The sequence below is a fragment of the Theropithecus gelada genome, chromosome 9 (genome assembly GCF_003255815.1).
Source record: "Theropithecus gelada isolate Dixy chromosome 9, Tgel_1.0, whole genome shotgun sequence".
NCBI classification, from domain to species: domain Eukaryota; kingdom Metazoa; phylum Chordata; class Mammalia; order Primates; family Cercopithecidae; genus Theropithecus; species Theropithecus gelada.
The window spans coordinates 115,798,388-115,811,666 of NC_037677.1; the positions used below are offsets into that span (position 1 = coordinate 115,798,388).

At 46.5% G+C, this 13,279-nt stretch overlaps 1 protein-coding gene across 1 annotated transcript in view; it reads left to right on the forward strand.

Moving 5' to 3' along the window:
• GRK5 (G protein-coupled receptor kinase 5) overlaps nucleotides 1–13,279 on the forward strand; it is a 248,779-nt gene that overhangs the window by 6,987 nt on the left and 228,513 nt on the right. The window lies entirely within an intron of this gene.

Consider the following 13,279-nt stretch of genomic DNA (forward strand, 5'->3'; position numbering starts at 1 on the left):
GGGGCACTGTGGGGTTTTTTGTTTTGTTTTGTTCTTTGAGACAGGGTCTTGCTGTCACCCAGGCTGGAGTGCAGTGGTGCGATCTCAGCTCACTGCAGCCTTGACCTCCTGGGCTCAAGTGATCCTCCCACCTCAGCCTCCTGAGTAGCTGGGACTACAGGCTGGTGCCACTATCCCTGGCCAATTTTTGCATTTTTTGTAGTGATGGGGTTTTGCCACGTTGTCCAGGCTGGTCTCTAACGCCTGGGCTCAAGCAGTCCATCCACCTTGGCCTCCCAGAATATTGGGACTACAGGTGTGAGCCACCACCCCTGGCCAACACTGTGTTTTTATGAAGGTCTGTTCCTAGAAATGGAAACATTAAAAACAATGGAAAAAGACCCTTTGGTTGAGGAATGACAAGATCCAAGAGGAAAACTGGTGTGCCGTGGCACTTTCCAGGCAGAGCAGTTGTTCAGGGCAGAGGCCTGGGCAGTGGAGGGGCTGCAGTTCTGGAGTGAAGATGGTGGAGGCTGCATTCCTGTCTGGCTTTCTGTTGGCATTGGCCTGGGTGTGTCCTTTGACATAAGCCTGTCACAGGGAATGACCGAAAAGATGAAAAGCACTTGTTCCTCTTCAGGAGCTCTGTTCAACGTGGCAGCCACTAGCTGTATGTTGTTATTTATACTTAAATTAATTAAAGTTAGGAATTATGTTCCTGGAGCATGCAAACCACATTTCTCATGCTCAGTAGCCACGTGTGGCTAGTGGTCACTGTATTGGACCATGCATGTAGAACATTCCCATCATTGCAGAAAGCTCATTGGGACAGAGCTTCTCTAGAGGGTTCTGTGCATTTAGTGAGTATGATAGCCCCATGACTTCTGACATGAAAAATTAGGGAAAATTAAAAGAAGCAGAGGGAGGCAGGGAGTTGGGGAGAGAGGCAGTGTTGAGGAGAGGGAAAAAGAGAGATGAGAGGGGGAAATGGGTAGGAGAAGGAGAAAATAGAGGAGGGGTTGCGGAGAGTGAGGAAGAGACTGAGGAAGGGGAGGGGGCTGCACCATGGAGGAGGGGTGAAGGCAGGGGTTGGAAGTGGGGACTGACTAACCTAAGAGGAAATTCAGGTCAGGGACAATCATGGATGGTGGCGGGGGGGGGGGGGGTTAAGCTACCATATCCTCCCCCACCCCCTTTTTCATATCTTGTTGGGAAATTTGCCTAAATTGAACAACTGACTTTCCTGATTCAAATTAAGCGCATGATACAGACACATACAGAGCCCCATGTTCCTTCTTGAAATTCCTAATGTGGGGATATTTTAAAGCAGTCATTTTATTTAAAAAAACAAAACAATTAAGTTGCGTAAGTGCGGCAGATCTACAGCAAGACTACAAAGCACCTCCACAGGCAGGTGATCTAAAATGGGGGTGAAGACAGGCAAAACCATTTTAAGGGTTTTCATTTTTTCTGAACTGGGGAGATATCAGGAGGAAGGTATATTTAGAGATGCCAAAGAAACTCATTGTTCTTGTATCCACTTGAAAATAGTTTCTCCTTAAAAACTGTTTCTTGTGAGATTTGAAACATTTTAACAATAACTCAGAGCACACTTAGAAAGAAGGTAAGTATTTGAAACAATAAAGCAGTTCGTTGCTTGTTCCCTGCTGTCCGAAATAAGGGAGTCCATCTGAGTCAACTGGTGACATCCTCCTAAACTAGGCCAATTTTGATAGGGCCTACGGTGTTTCTAAGAACTTGTAATCTGTGGAATATCAAGAATTTTTTTAAAAAGGTAATGATGAAATGAACCCCAAGGACAACTTCTGGGGCCTGTGCAGAAAGCAAGGATAAACAGATAAGCTGAGAAAAACAGATAAGAACATTCCTCTGTCCTGAAGTGGCAGAGGCTACAGAACTGCTGGTGCCTCGACTTCCCTGAGCCTTCTCAGCTGATCTACTGCCCTGTCCTCTGTTTCCTGCATAGAGGTTACCCTTGGTTTAACAGATGGGGAAGCTGAGATGAAAGAAAGGAAGTCAGGGCCGGGCGCCGTGGCTCATGCCTGTAATCCCAGCACTTTGAGAGGCTGAGGCAGGAGGATTGCTTGAGGCCAGGAGTTCAAGACCAGCGTGGGGAACATAGCAAGACCCCTATCTCTACAAAAATTAAAAAAATAAAAATGGCCAGGCGTGGCGGCTCACGCCTGTAATCCCAGCACTTTGGGAGGCTGAGGCAGGAGGATTGCTTGAGGCCAGGAGTTCAAGACCAGTGTGGGCAACATAGCAAGACCCCTATCGCTACAAAAAATAAAAAAATAAAAATGGCCAGGCATGGTGGCTCATGCCTGTAATCCCAGCACATTGGGAGGCCAAGGGGGGGGGGGCGTGGATCACTTGCGGTCAGGAGTTCAAGATCAGCCTGACCAACATGGTGAAACTCTATCTCTACTAAAAATACAAAATTACCTGGGTGGTGTTGGGCACCTATAATCCCAGCTACTTGGGAGGCTGAGGCAGGAGAATCACTTGAACCTGGGAGGCTGAGGTTGCAGTGAGCCGAGATCGTGCCACTGCACTCCAGCCTGGGTAACAGTGAAACTCCGTCTAAAAGATAAAATAATAATTTTTAAAAACACATAAAAATAAAGAAAGGGAATCACCTGTTCAAGGTCACTTGAACTGTGGACTTTTGGGGAGCAATTGCAAGTGGATCTCCCCTACCCTCCAAAGTGCTTTTATGTTCCAAAATAAATCTCTCTTCCTTCCTTTCGTAATATATGCCCAAACAACAAACTCTTCTCAAGGTGGTAGGGTTTTTAAGTGTAAATACCCATGAGGTTGTAATTGTGGAGGAGAAAGAGTGTCTTTGTCAGATTCCCTGGGAAAAGGGGCAAATTGGGAATATAATTTCCCTCTCAGACCGTGATTTCAGCTACAGCCAGTTTGAGAGCAACTGGATAAAGTAATTCCTACTAGGTTGTAAATGACTGATGGGTGAATCCTCAAAGTAGATGTTTCCATTTTGAAAGTCGAACTGTGTATCAATACAACTGAATCTGTGTTTGAGGACAGGTCAGGATGCATACATGCCATATATAAGTGCCTGTACATACATATGTACCTATGTGGTATGATCGCCTCTGGAGGCCCATTACCTGTACTCGCTCGCCGCCTGGGGCCCTCCTACCAACACATGGGACAAGCAAGGCCAGCCTCTTGCGTTCTTTTTCCCCTCAGCAGGGCTAGTGGCCAACGAATTGCCCCCAAGGGACAGGATGTGAAGCCCCATGGGTGGTGGTGGTGGGGACAGTCGTGGGAGTTTAGGTGTGGGCCACATCATTGGCAGCAGCACCACCTCCTTTCCTTGGCAGAGGCAAGAGGTGGGCAGTGGGCACGTTAGTTCCTGCTGGCTCGCCACGCACAGCTCCCATCTGCCCTGCACCCTGCTTCCCTGGCCGCTTACTGCCCGTCAGGAGGTTCTTGCCCTCAGTTGCCTCTGCGTGACAGTGGCACCTTATGTGTGGGCTCAGGTCTCTGCAGCCCTCTTTACTTACTACCCAAGTAGGGGGTTAGAGAGGGGGAGGGTTTTTCTTGCAGGTTGCAGGGCATCCCCATCTCCTCCTCAAAGAGAGGGTATGGAGTGGCCTTTTCCCCCAGAAAAGCTGTCTCTGGATGAACCCCTTACCATTTTTCAGTGGTAACCTTGAGTGTTTGCATTTAGGAACCACGTCAGCTCCTTTGTGTGTGTGTCTTGCGTTAATGTTTCAACTCTGCTTTTCAGGGGGCTTTGTGAGGAAAGGGAGTGTGCAAGAGCCATGTAAAATTCCTTGGGGGTCCACGGTCAGACTTGAGATCCTGGTGGGAAGACAGCCTGGTGTCAGTCCCTGATGATGAGGAAACAGGAAGCCATGCCTTTGATCTGCTCCTGCAGAGAAGGTGTAGCTCTGAACTTACCCACTCTGGGAAGGGAAGGGGTGGGGGTAGGAGATAGAATTACCCAACTGCTGGATGGAGAGAACCCAGCCAGTGTAATTGCTCTGCATGTCTGATAAAAAGTCTTGTGAAACCTCATTTGAAAATGGAATTCCATCCTGGCGTGGGTCTTAGCACTGCTGCTGAAATGGAAACAAGCTGGAGAAGGTCAACAAATGGCCCAGGAAAAACAGCTTTAAGTGGCTGATGCAGAAATGGGTCCTGCTTGGTCTTAATGTTTTCTGTTAATGCTCTCAGGAGGAGCTTGTTGGGATATGTAGATAACATCCCAGGAGAAGGAACTCCTAGCTCTAGGAAGAATAGAGGTGGAGTGAGGACAAAGGATTGGGCCATCGACTTGAATAGCAAAGGATATCTGAGCATCCAACTTTTCTCAAGCCAAATGCTGTCGTGGATTGATGCCACTAAGTCTGCTGTCACAGATTAGGGAGGGTGTGTGTCCAATAAATATGTTCCTGGAACATAGTAGGTGTTCAAAAATATTTCCAGAATGAATGACTGATGCTACACAGCTTGAGTATCCCTAATCCAAGAATCTGAAATCCAAAATCTGAAACTTTTTTCTGAAACAGAGTCTTGCTCTGTCACCAGGCCAGAGTGCAATGGTGTGATCTCAGTTTACTGCAACCTCCGCCTCCCAGGTTCAAGTGATTCCCCTGCCTCAGCCTCCCAAGTAGCTGGGACTATAGGAATGTGCCGGGCGTTTTTTGTATTTTTAGTAGAGAGGGGGTTTCACTGTGTTAGCCGGAATGGTCTCGATCTCCTGACCTCGTGATCCACCCGTCTCGGTCTCTCAAAGTGCTGGAATTACAGGCGTGAGCCACCGCGCCCGGCCCAATATCTGAAACTTTTTGAAAGCCAACATGATGCATACAAAATGATCATTGGAGCCTGCCTGCCTGCCTGCCTGCTTTCCTTCCTTCCTTCCTTCTTTCCTTCCTTCCTTCCTTCCTTCCTTCCTTCCTTCCTTCCTTCCTTCCTTCCTTCCTTCCTTCCTTCCTTCTTTCCTTCCTTCCTTCCTTCCTTCCTTCCTTTGTTTTTTGAGACAGGGTCTCACTCTCTTGCCTTGGCTGGAGTGCAGTGGCACCATCATAGCTTAGCTCACTGCAGCCTTGGCCTCCTGGGCTCAAGTGATCCTCCTGCCTCAGCCTCCTGAGTAGCTGGGACTACAGGTGCACACCACCACACTTGACTCATTGGAACATTTTGGATTTTAGATTTTCAGATTTGGGATGCTCAACCAGTATAATGCAACTATTTCAAAATCCCAAAACATCAGAAATCCAAAGCACTTCTGGTCACAAGCATTTTAGATAAGGGATACTCAACCTGTGTTTATGTTATGTGATGGTGAAGAAGAGAGCCGAGAAAGTGATATCCTCAAGAAATGGCCTTGGGGTCACAATAAATGGTACATTAGGAAATGATTCAACACGGTTAAGAAAGGTTAACTAAGGTTATAGGGCAAATCGGAAAATGTTTTCCAAATGTTTGTCTTAACTGTGAAAAATGTTTGGAAAACTCCCCCTCCCCCCTAATTTGGAAGTGGTTTGTTTTAGTCGTACTGGAAGAAATAAATATTTGCATTACACCAAACATTTGGGGCAAACAGTTCTCCCCAATTCTGAGGCTCTGTGTGAGTAGGAGGAGATGTTTCATGCCGATAACACTCATTCCTTTTTTGGCCAAATCGAAGGTAACTTTGGATGTGAGCTTCACATGCTTTTCACAGCACTGCTAGAATGAGACTGAGGAAATGGAAAGAAAAGAGGAAGCCAAGCAGCTTGATCCTTCCAGACCTGGGGATGGCTGATGACCTGGCATTTGAAGGATGTAATCGTTAAAGAAAAATTGCCTTTCTGCTCATGGGCAGGGAGGCTGGATCCAATTAAGACAAGGAAAACGTATGTTAACTTGGAGGAAAAATTTCTAAACAGTCAATGCTGTAATCCTCTCTGAAGAGGAAGCGGCCAACATGATGAGGCTTTATGGATGGTGCCAAGCCCTGTGATATATAATAATTAGTAACCACTGGTTATTTTGCCGCACACTCATTCTCCAAACCACTAACCATTGCTTGGGATGGAATGCACCAGGCCTAGATATTTGCCCCAGATGTGTTCCCTTCAGCAGTATCCAATTAGAGGGATTTTTACAAATTAAAGCTTAATTCTCCATAATATATAGCAAAATATAAATTAAGGAAGGAGAAACCCGATTTCCTTGGTTGGTTCCATGGGTTATGGAGGTGAGGTGCACCTAGTCTTCAGGTGCACCTCTTAATTTATGCTTCAGCAGCTAGTGGTGACTGTTCTATATCATGGTCCTTGGTATTTTTGCTGTGTTTTGGTAGCTTAAAAATATTTCAGAGGCTAGGCATGGTGGTTCACGTCTATAATCCCAGCACTGTGCACTTTGGGATACCAAGGTGGGTGGATCACCTGAGGTCAGGAGTTTGAGACCAGCGTGGCCAACATGGTGAAACCCTGTCTTTACTAAAAATACAAAAATTAGCCGGATGTGGTGGCACACGCCTGTAATCTCAGCTACTCGGGAGGCTGAGAGAGGAGAATTGCTTGAACCTGGGTGGCGGAGGTTGTGGTGAGCTGAGATCGCGCCACTGCACTCCAGCCTGGGTAACAGAGTGAGACTAGGGCTCAAAAAAAAAAAAAAAAAAAAAAAAATTTGCAAAGGTAATACTCACTAAAGAAAGTCCAGGCCAGACGTGGTGGCTCATGCCTGTAATCCCAGCACTTTGGGAGGCTGAGGCTGGCAGATCACCTGAGGTCAGGGGTTCAAGAAGAGCCTGGCCAACATAGTGAAACCCCATCTCTACTAAAAATACAAAAAAAATTAGCTACTTGGGAGGCTGAAGGGAGAGAATGGCTTGAACCCAGGAGGCAGAGGTTGTAGTGAGCTGAGATCGCGCCACTGCACTCCAGCCTGGGGGACAAAGTAAAACTCTATTGCGGAAAAAAAAAAAAAAAAGTCCAAAGGACCGTGTAAAATGTCTCTCTCTCTTCCCATGCGCCCCTGCTACCAATCCCACCCTCAGAAATAATTAGCATCAGCATGTAGGTGACCGTTTTCCCAAATCTCTGTATATGTGCATACGAACATCTAAATAGAACTTTACACCAAATGGGTCCCAGTGTGCACACTGTTCCGCAGCTGTTTTCAGTCCACAATGTGCTGCAGAGCCTTTCCATATCTGTGTTTATAGTTTCCCATGAAATGGATGGGTGTCAGGAAAAATTGTGAAAGACTTTGGAAGCTGAATGCTGTTTCAATGGAATGCTGGGTATGTTCTAGCAGACTCTTAGGGGTTATCCAGTTCTAAAGGGGTCTGTGTTTTTCATTGTCTTTGACTAGTTTGATAGTATATTTAACCAAGCCCCTAGAGTGAGCCATTTAAATTATCTAATTTTAAAGTAATAGTATAAAGGAATATCCTACTCAGGATATATTCATCTTTATGCACTAATTTTAAAGACTTCTGTTTTTTTCCTGTGGGAGTATCTGCCTAATAACATCCCCTTTCCTCTTTGGGAAGAATCATAATAATTTGTGAAACAGGCTTCAGTGACCCTAGGGATGTACAATGAAGATTTTCTTGTGAGAAAGGAGCGTGATACATGTGACATGACATTTCTGAGACCTTTGGGACTTAACATCCCTCACCTCTGAGTAATCAGTTATCTTTTCTATGGTATTCCAAGTTTGAATTAGGGAAATTGAGGTTGAGTTTAGTCAAATACTTTAGTTGCGAATGACTTTTCAGTTGCCCTTGGGTTTTGCATGTGTAAATCAGGCGGGGAGTACACTCAGAAAACAAGCCCACAGCCTTGAAAAGGTGTCCCGGATCTCTCGCTGTGGATCATCAGCACAACCCTGTGGGGTAGGTCTGGGAATTGTTTTTGCTGTTGCTGTTATTATTCTAATTTGAGAAAGAAGGAAATCAAGCTCAGAGAGGTGAAGTGGTTTTCTGAGATCACGTACCAAGGAGCCACTTCCCCTTATTCCTGTGGTGCTAACCCGTTGCTTCATTTTTCATGTTTGAGGGCTTTTGCGTTTCGTTGTACATTGTACAATTCTAGGGAGGCATTGTTCCCATCCTAAAGCTGGTAGATTCGTAAATGTATCAGGTCGGGGGGCAGAAAGTGTCTTGAGGAAGGGACGCCCCTTCCTAATCCCCTCCAAGTGCTGCCTGTGCTGGTGTCAGTTCTCCTGAGGTCATTTGCTGGGTCTTTGATCTGGCGCAGTGTCCTCCTCTGTGGAATTCTGTAGCTCCTCCTCTGGTAACTGCTTTGACTAAAGGTTTGCATGGAATTTACCTAGACTAGGGCTCTGTGGTTCCCACCTGAGAATAGAAAACGCCCATAAAAACAGCATGACACAAAACAAATCAGTGGCCCCTCCTCCTGCTCTGCCTCCCTCTGAGATAAGCTTGGCATGAGGGCATAGTCCAGAGCCCCATGGCCTTCAATAATTTTGTAACAATTGGAGGAGAGTGGCATTTTCTTCCTGGAAACGTTTGTAGATGTGTGAGCTCGCTCTACATGGAGAAGGGCTGCCCCTTCACCGGGTGCTGAGGCTGCAGGCTCCGTGTCCTGTCAGAGTGTGGGAGGGAGCTCCTCACACTGAAGCCAGCTTCTTCCTTCCCCAGAGAAGGGATCTGGGGGCCAAAAGGGGCCCACATGGGTGGCCATGCAGGAGCAGAAAGAGCCTCCAAAGCAAGGATGGGTCCCCTGGCCTGGATTTTCCTCCAGGGCAGCTCTGCAACTCTAACACCCATCCCCAGGCTGTGTGTTTCCTAGGGATACCTAATAAAGTGCCGCAAACTGGGTGGCTTAAAACAACAGACATCTATTGTCGCACAGTTTTGGAGGCCAGACGTTTGAAATCAAGGTGTGCACAGGGCCATGCTCCCTCTGAAGGGACCCGGGGAAGACCTGTTCCAGGCCTCTCTCCTTGGCTTGTTGGTGGCTGTCTTCTCCCTGTGCCTCTTCCTCTTGTGTGTCTGTCCCTGTGTCCAGAGTTATCCTTTGTATGAGGACACCAGTGCTATTGGATCACGGCCCTCTTGAATGACCTCATTTTAACTTGATTACCTTCGTAAAGATCCTATTTCCAAATAAAGTCACATTCTGAGGTACTGGGGGTTAGGACTTCAATATAATCTTCTTTGGAGGACACAGTGAACCCTGGAACACAGGCCCTGCCTGTACCGAAGCAGCAGCTCTTGGGGAAGAGCCTGTATTTTTAAAACAGGAGGTTCTGAGGATGAACCAGGCATGGGAACTGCTGCTCTGTAGAACCCTGGAGCTGGTGGGTTTTCTGAGTGCCTTCCGAGATTATCTTGGAGATCGAGAGTACTTTGACCGGGTCCCCAAATAGGAGTCTGCAGGTTCCCTGGTGGTTGACTTCTGTCTTCTGCTCAAATCTTTCTAGAGATGGGGAACTCATACCTTCTTCTAAGCAGCCTATCTCATTCTGAACCACTGGATTAAAAATATCTATAATATTATATATTATATATATGCATATACACACATATATGCATATATACATATATACATATACACACATGTGCATATATACATATACACACATATGTGCATATATACATATATACATATACACATATGTGCATATATACATATATACATATATATATATGAATGATAGGCTTCTTGCCTCACCCACTAAATTGTAGACTTCCTGAGGGCTGGCACTAGGGCTTTTTCTTTGTATCTTACTGGAACTAACCAGATGCTAAAGGTAAACCCAAGTCTGCCTATCAAGACTTGCTATACCTGGCGCCATGTTAACCCATTAGGTTCTGGTTCTACTCTTTGGAGGTATCCAGGATAAATGCACCACTCTTTGCCTGAGGGGACCCTTCTAATATTAGAAGACAACTATGATACCCACTGTAGAACTAAAACCAGAACCCCGAGTCAGGCACGGTGGTACACAACTGTAGTCCCAGCTACTTCCAAGCCAGGAAGATCACTTGAGTCAGGAGTTCTGGGCTGCAATGTGCCATGATTGTGCCTGTGAATAGCCACTGCACTCCAGTCTGGGCAACAGAGTGAGACCCTGTCTCTTAAAAAACAAACAAACAAGGCCGGGCGCGGTGGCTCAAGCCTGTAATCCCAGCACTTTGGGAGGCCGAGATGGGCGGATCACGAGGTCAGGAGATCGAGACCATCCTGGCTAACACAGTGAAACCCCGTCTCTACTAAAAATACAAAAAACTAGCCGGGCGAGGTGGCGGGCGCCTGTAGTCCGAGCTACTCCGGAGGCTGAGGCAGGAGAATGGCGTGAACCCGGGAGGCGGAGCTTGCAGTGAGCTGAGATCCGGCCACTGCACTCCAGCCTGGGCGACAGAGCAAGACTCCGTCTCAAAAAAAAAAAAACAAACAAACAAACAAACAAACAAACAAAGCCAGAACCCGGCCCTCCGGATTCCCAGACTGTGCTCTCATTGTGCATTGCAGCCAAGTAACAGGCATATACCAACCTTAGGATAGAATTTGTTAGCAGGAGGGAATGTGTTGTTGTTAACATCTGGCAAAGCTCAAGGCTTAATAACTTGCCAGAAGTGGGATCCAGTCACCTACTTTTTATTTATTTATTTATTTATTTTTTGTTTTATTTAATTTACTTTTTGAGACGGAGTCTTGCTCTGTCGCCCGGGCTGGAGTGCAGTGGCGCAATCTCAGCTCACTGCAACCTCTGCCTCCTGGGTTCAAGTGATTCTCTTGCCTCAGCCCCCTGAGTAGCTGGGATTACAGGTGCCCGCCACCATGCCCGGCTAACTTTTGCATTTTTTTTTAGTAGAGACGGGATTTCACTATGTTGGTCAGGCTGGTCTTGAACTCCTGACCTCAGATGATCCAACTGCCTCGGTCTTACAAAGTGCTGGGACTACAGGTGTGAGCCACCCCAGCCGGCCTAGTCACCCACTTTTTAATTTTCGAGGTAACATGGTATCTTCTCCTGCTGTGCATTGAGGCAAGATGTCTCCATTCCACTGGAAGCTCGGTCGGAGAATGTGCCACTCACGTGCTCTGTGGCTCCTCACCAAGGGAAACCTTCCTCAGCTGCATAAATGTGCAGCTTGGCCAGGTGATCCTGGGGGCTCTTCTTACCCTTCAAATCCTGAGAATTTGCGGGTGCGTTTTCCACTGATAATTCAACTGTGGGGGTACTTTAGAATAGAATTTGATGTTAATTTGAAGGGCAGGCATTACACATTAAAATAAAAATTACCCCAAGGAAAGAATGAGAACCAAGAGGGGTTACATTTGTAGTAGAAGTAAACAGGAAAAAAACCCACTGCTGCTAATTTAACTGATTCTTGCAAGCCAAGAAAGGCAAATGCATGATTCTAGTGTTTTCTTTAGTAGATTACAGAAAGGAAGATTAAATCAAAAGTCAAAAATAAACAGTTTGATTATCCTACACTGTATTATCTTAATAAACTGTCTTCCTGGAAAGTTTAAAAATACACAGTACTTCATCTGGCCAAAGAAAACAGTAAGTAAATATTGTTGAGAAAATGTAAGAATTTTCCATTTAGACATGAGGGATGGAACCATTGCCATGTGGACATTAAGACATCCCACAAAGAGTGAGAGAGTCATAGGTACTATGTACCTTTTAAGGCTTGTTGTCGGGGACACTGTTGTCATACATGGGGGAAGAGGTTGGGAGGGCAGTGGGCCCTACCAAGCACTCTTGTGGGCTCCTGGCAAATCCTCACCCACTTCTGCATTCTCCGGCAAGGTTTGTCTAGATACCCGCCATATACTGACTGCTGGTGCTCAGATTTCATAGTTTAGGGTGATGTGGAGAGGACCGCTGATTTTCTTCTTTTTTTTTTTTTTGAGATAGATTCTTGCTCTGTCACCCCGGCTGGAGTGCAATGGCGTGATCTTGGCTCACTGCAACCTCCGCCTTCTGGGTTCAAGCGATTCTCCTGTCTCAGCCTCCTGAGTAGCTAGGACTACAGGTGTGTGCCACCGCGCCGGGCTAATTTTTTTTTTTTTTTGAGACAGAGTCTTGCTCTGTTGCTCGGGCTGGAGTGCAGTGGTGTGATCTCAGTTCACTGCAAGCTCCACCTCCCGGGTTCATGCCATTCTTCTGCCTCAGCCTCCTGCGGAGCTGGGACTACAGGCACCCGCCACCACGCCCTGCTAATGTTTGTATTTTTAGTAGAGACAGGGTTTCACCATGTTGGCCAGGATGGTCTCGATCTCCTGACCTCATGATCTGCCTGCCTTGGCCTCCCAAAGTGCTGAGATTACCGGCATGAGCCACCGCGCCTGGCTAATTTTTGTATTTTTAGTAGAGAGGGGTTTAATCATATTGGCCAGGCTGGTCTTGAACTCCTGACCTTATGATCCGCCCGTTTCCGCTCCCCAAAGTACTGGGATTACAGGGGTGAGCCACTGTGCCCAGCATCATCTTCTTCTTCTTCTTCTTCTTCTTCTTCTTCTTCTTCTTCTTCTTCTTCTTCTTCTTTTTTTAAATTTAATTTAATTTTATTTTATTTTTGAGACGGAGTCTAACTCTGTCACCCTGGCTGGAGTGCAGTGGAGCAATCTCGGCCCACTGCAACCTTTGCCTCCCGGGTTCAAGCGTGCTGATTTTCTTCTGCTTAATTTTTCTACAGTTGGAAGTAGCAAAAGGTGGAGACTAGTGATGTGAGTTCTGTCTTAGCTTTGTTGCTAACCTGCCAGAGGCCAAGGCTGGTAACTTTGCCTCTTGGTATCTTTTTTTGTTTTTTTTTTTTGAGACACGGTCTCACTCTTGCCCAGGCTGGAGTACAGTGGCGCGATCTCGGCTCGCTACAACCTCCGCCTCCCGGGTTCGAGAGATTCCCTTGTCTCCACCTCCTGAGTAGTGCCTGCCACCATGCCCGGCTTTTTTTTGTTTTTGTTTTTTTTGTATTTTTAGTAGAGATGGGGTTTCACCATGTTGGTCAGGTTGGTCTCAAACTCCTGACCTCAAATGATCCACCTGCCTCGGCCTCCCAAAGTGCTGGGATTACAGGTATGAACCACTGTGCCTGGCCTGTATCTTTTTTTTTGAAATGGTGTCTTGCTTTGTTGCCCAGGCTGGAGTGCAGAGTGATCTTGGCTCACTGCAATCCTGGCCTCCCGGGTTCAAGCGGTTCTCCTGCCTCAGCCTCCCAAGTAGCTGGGATTACATGCACCCACCAGCACGTCTAATTTTTGTATTTTTAGTAGAGATGTTTCACCGTGTTGGCTAGTCTGGTCTTTTTTTTTTTTTTTTT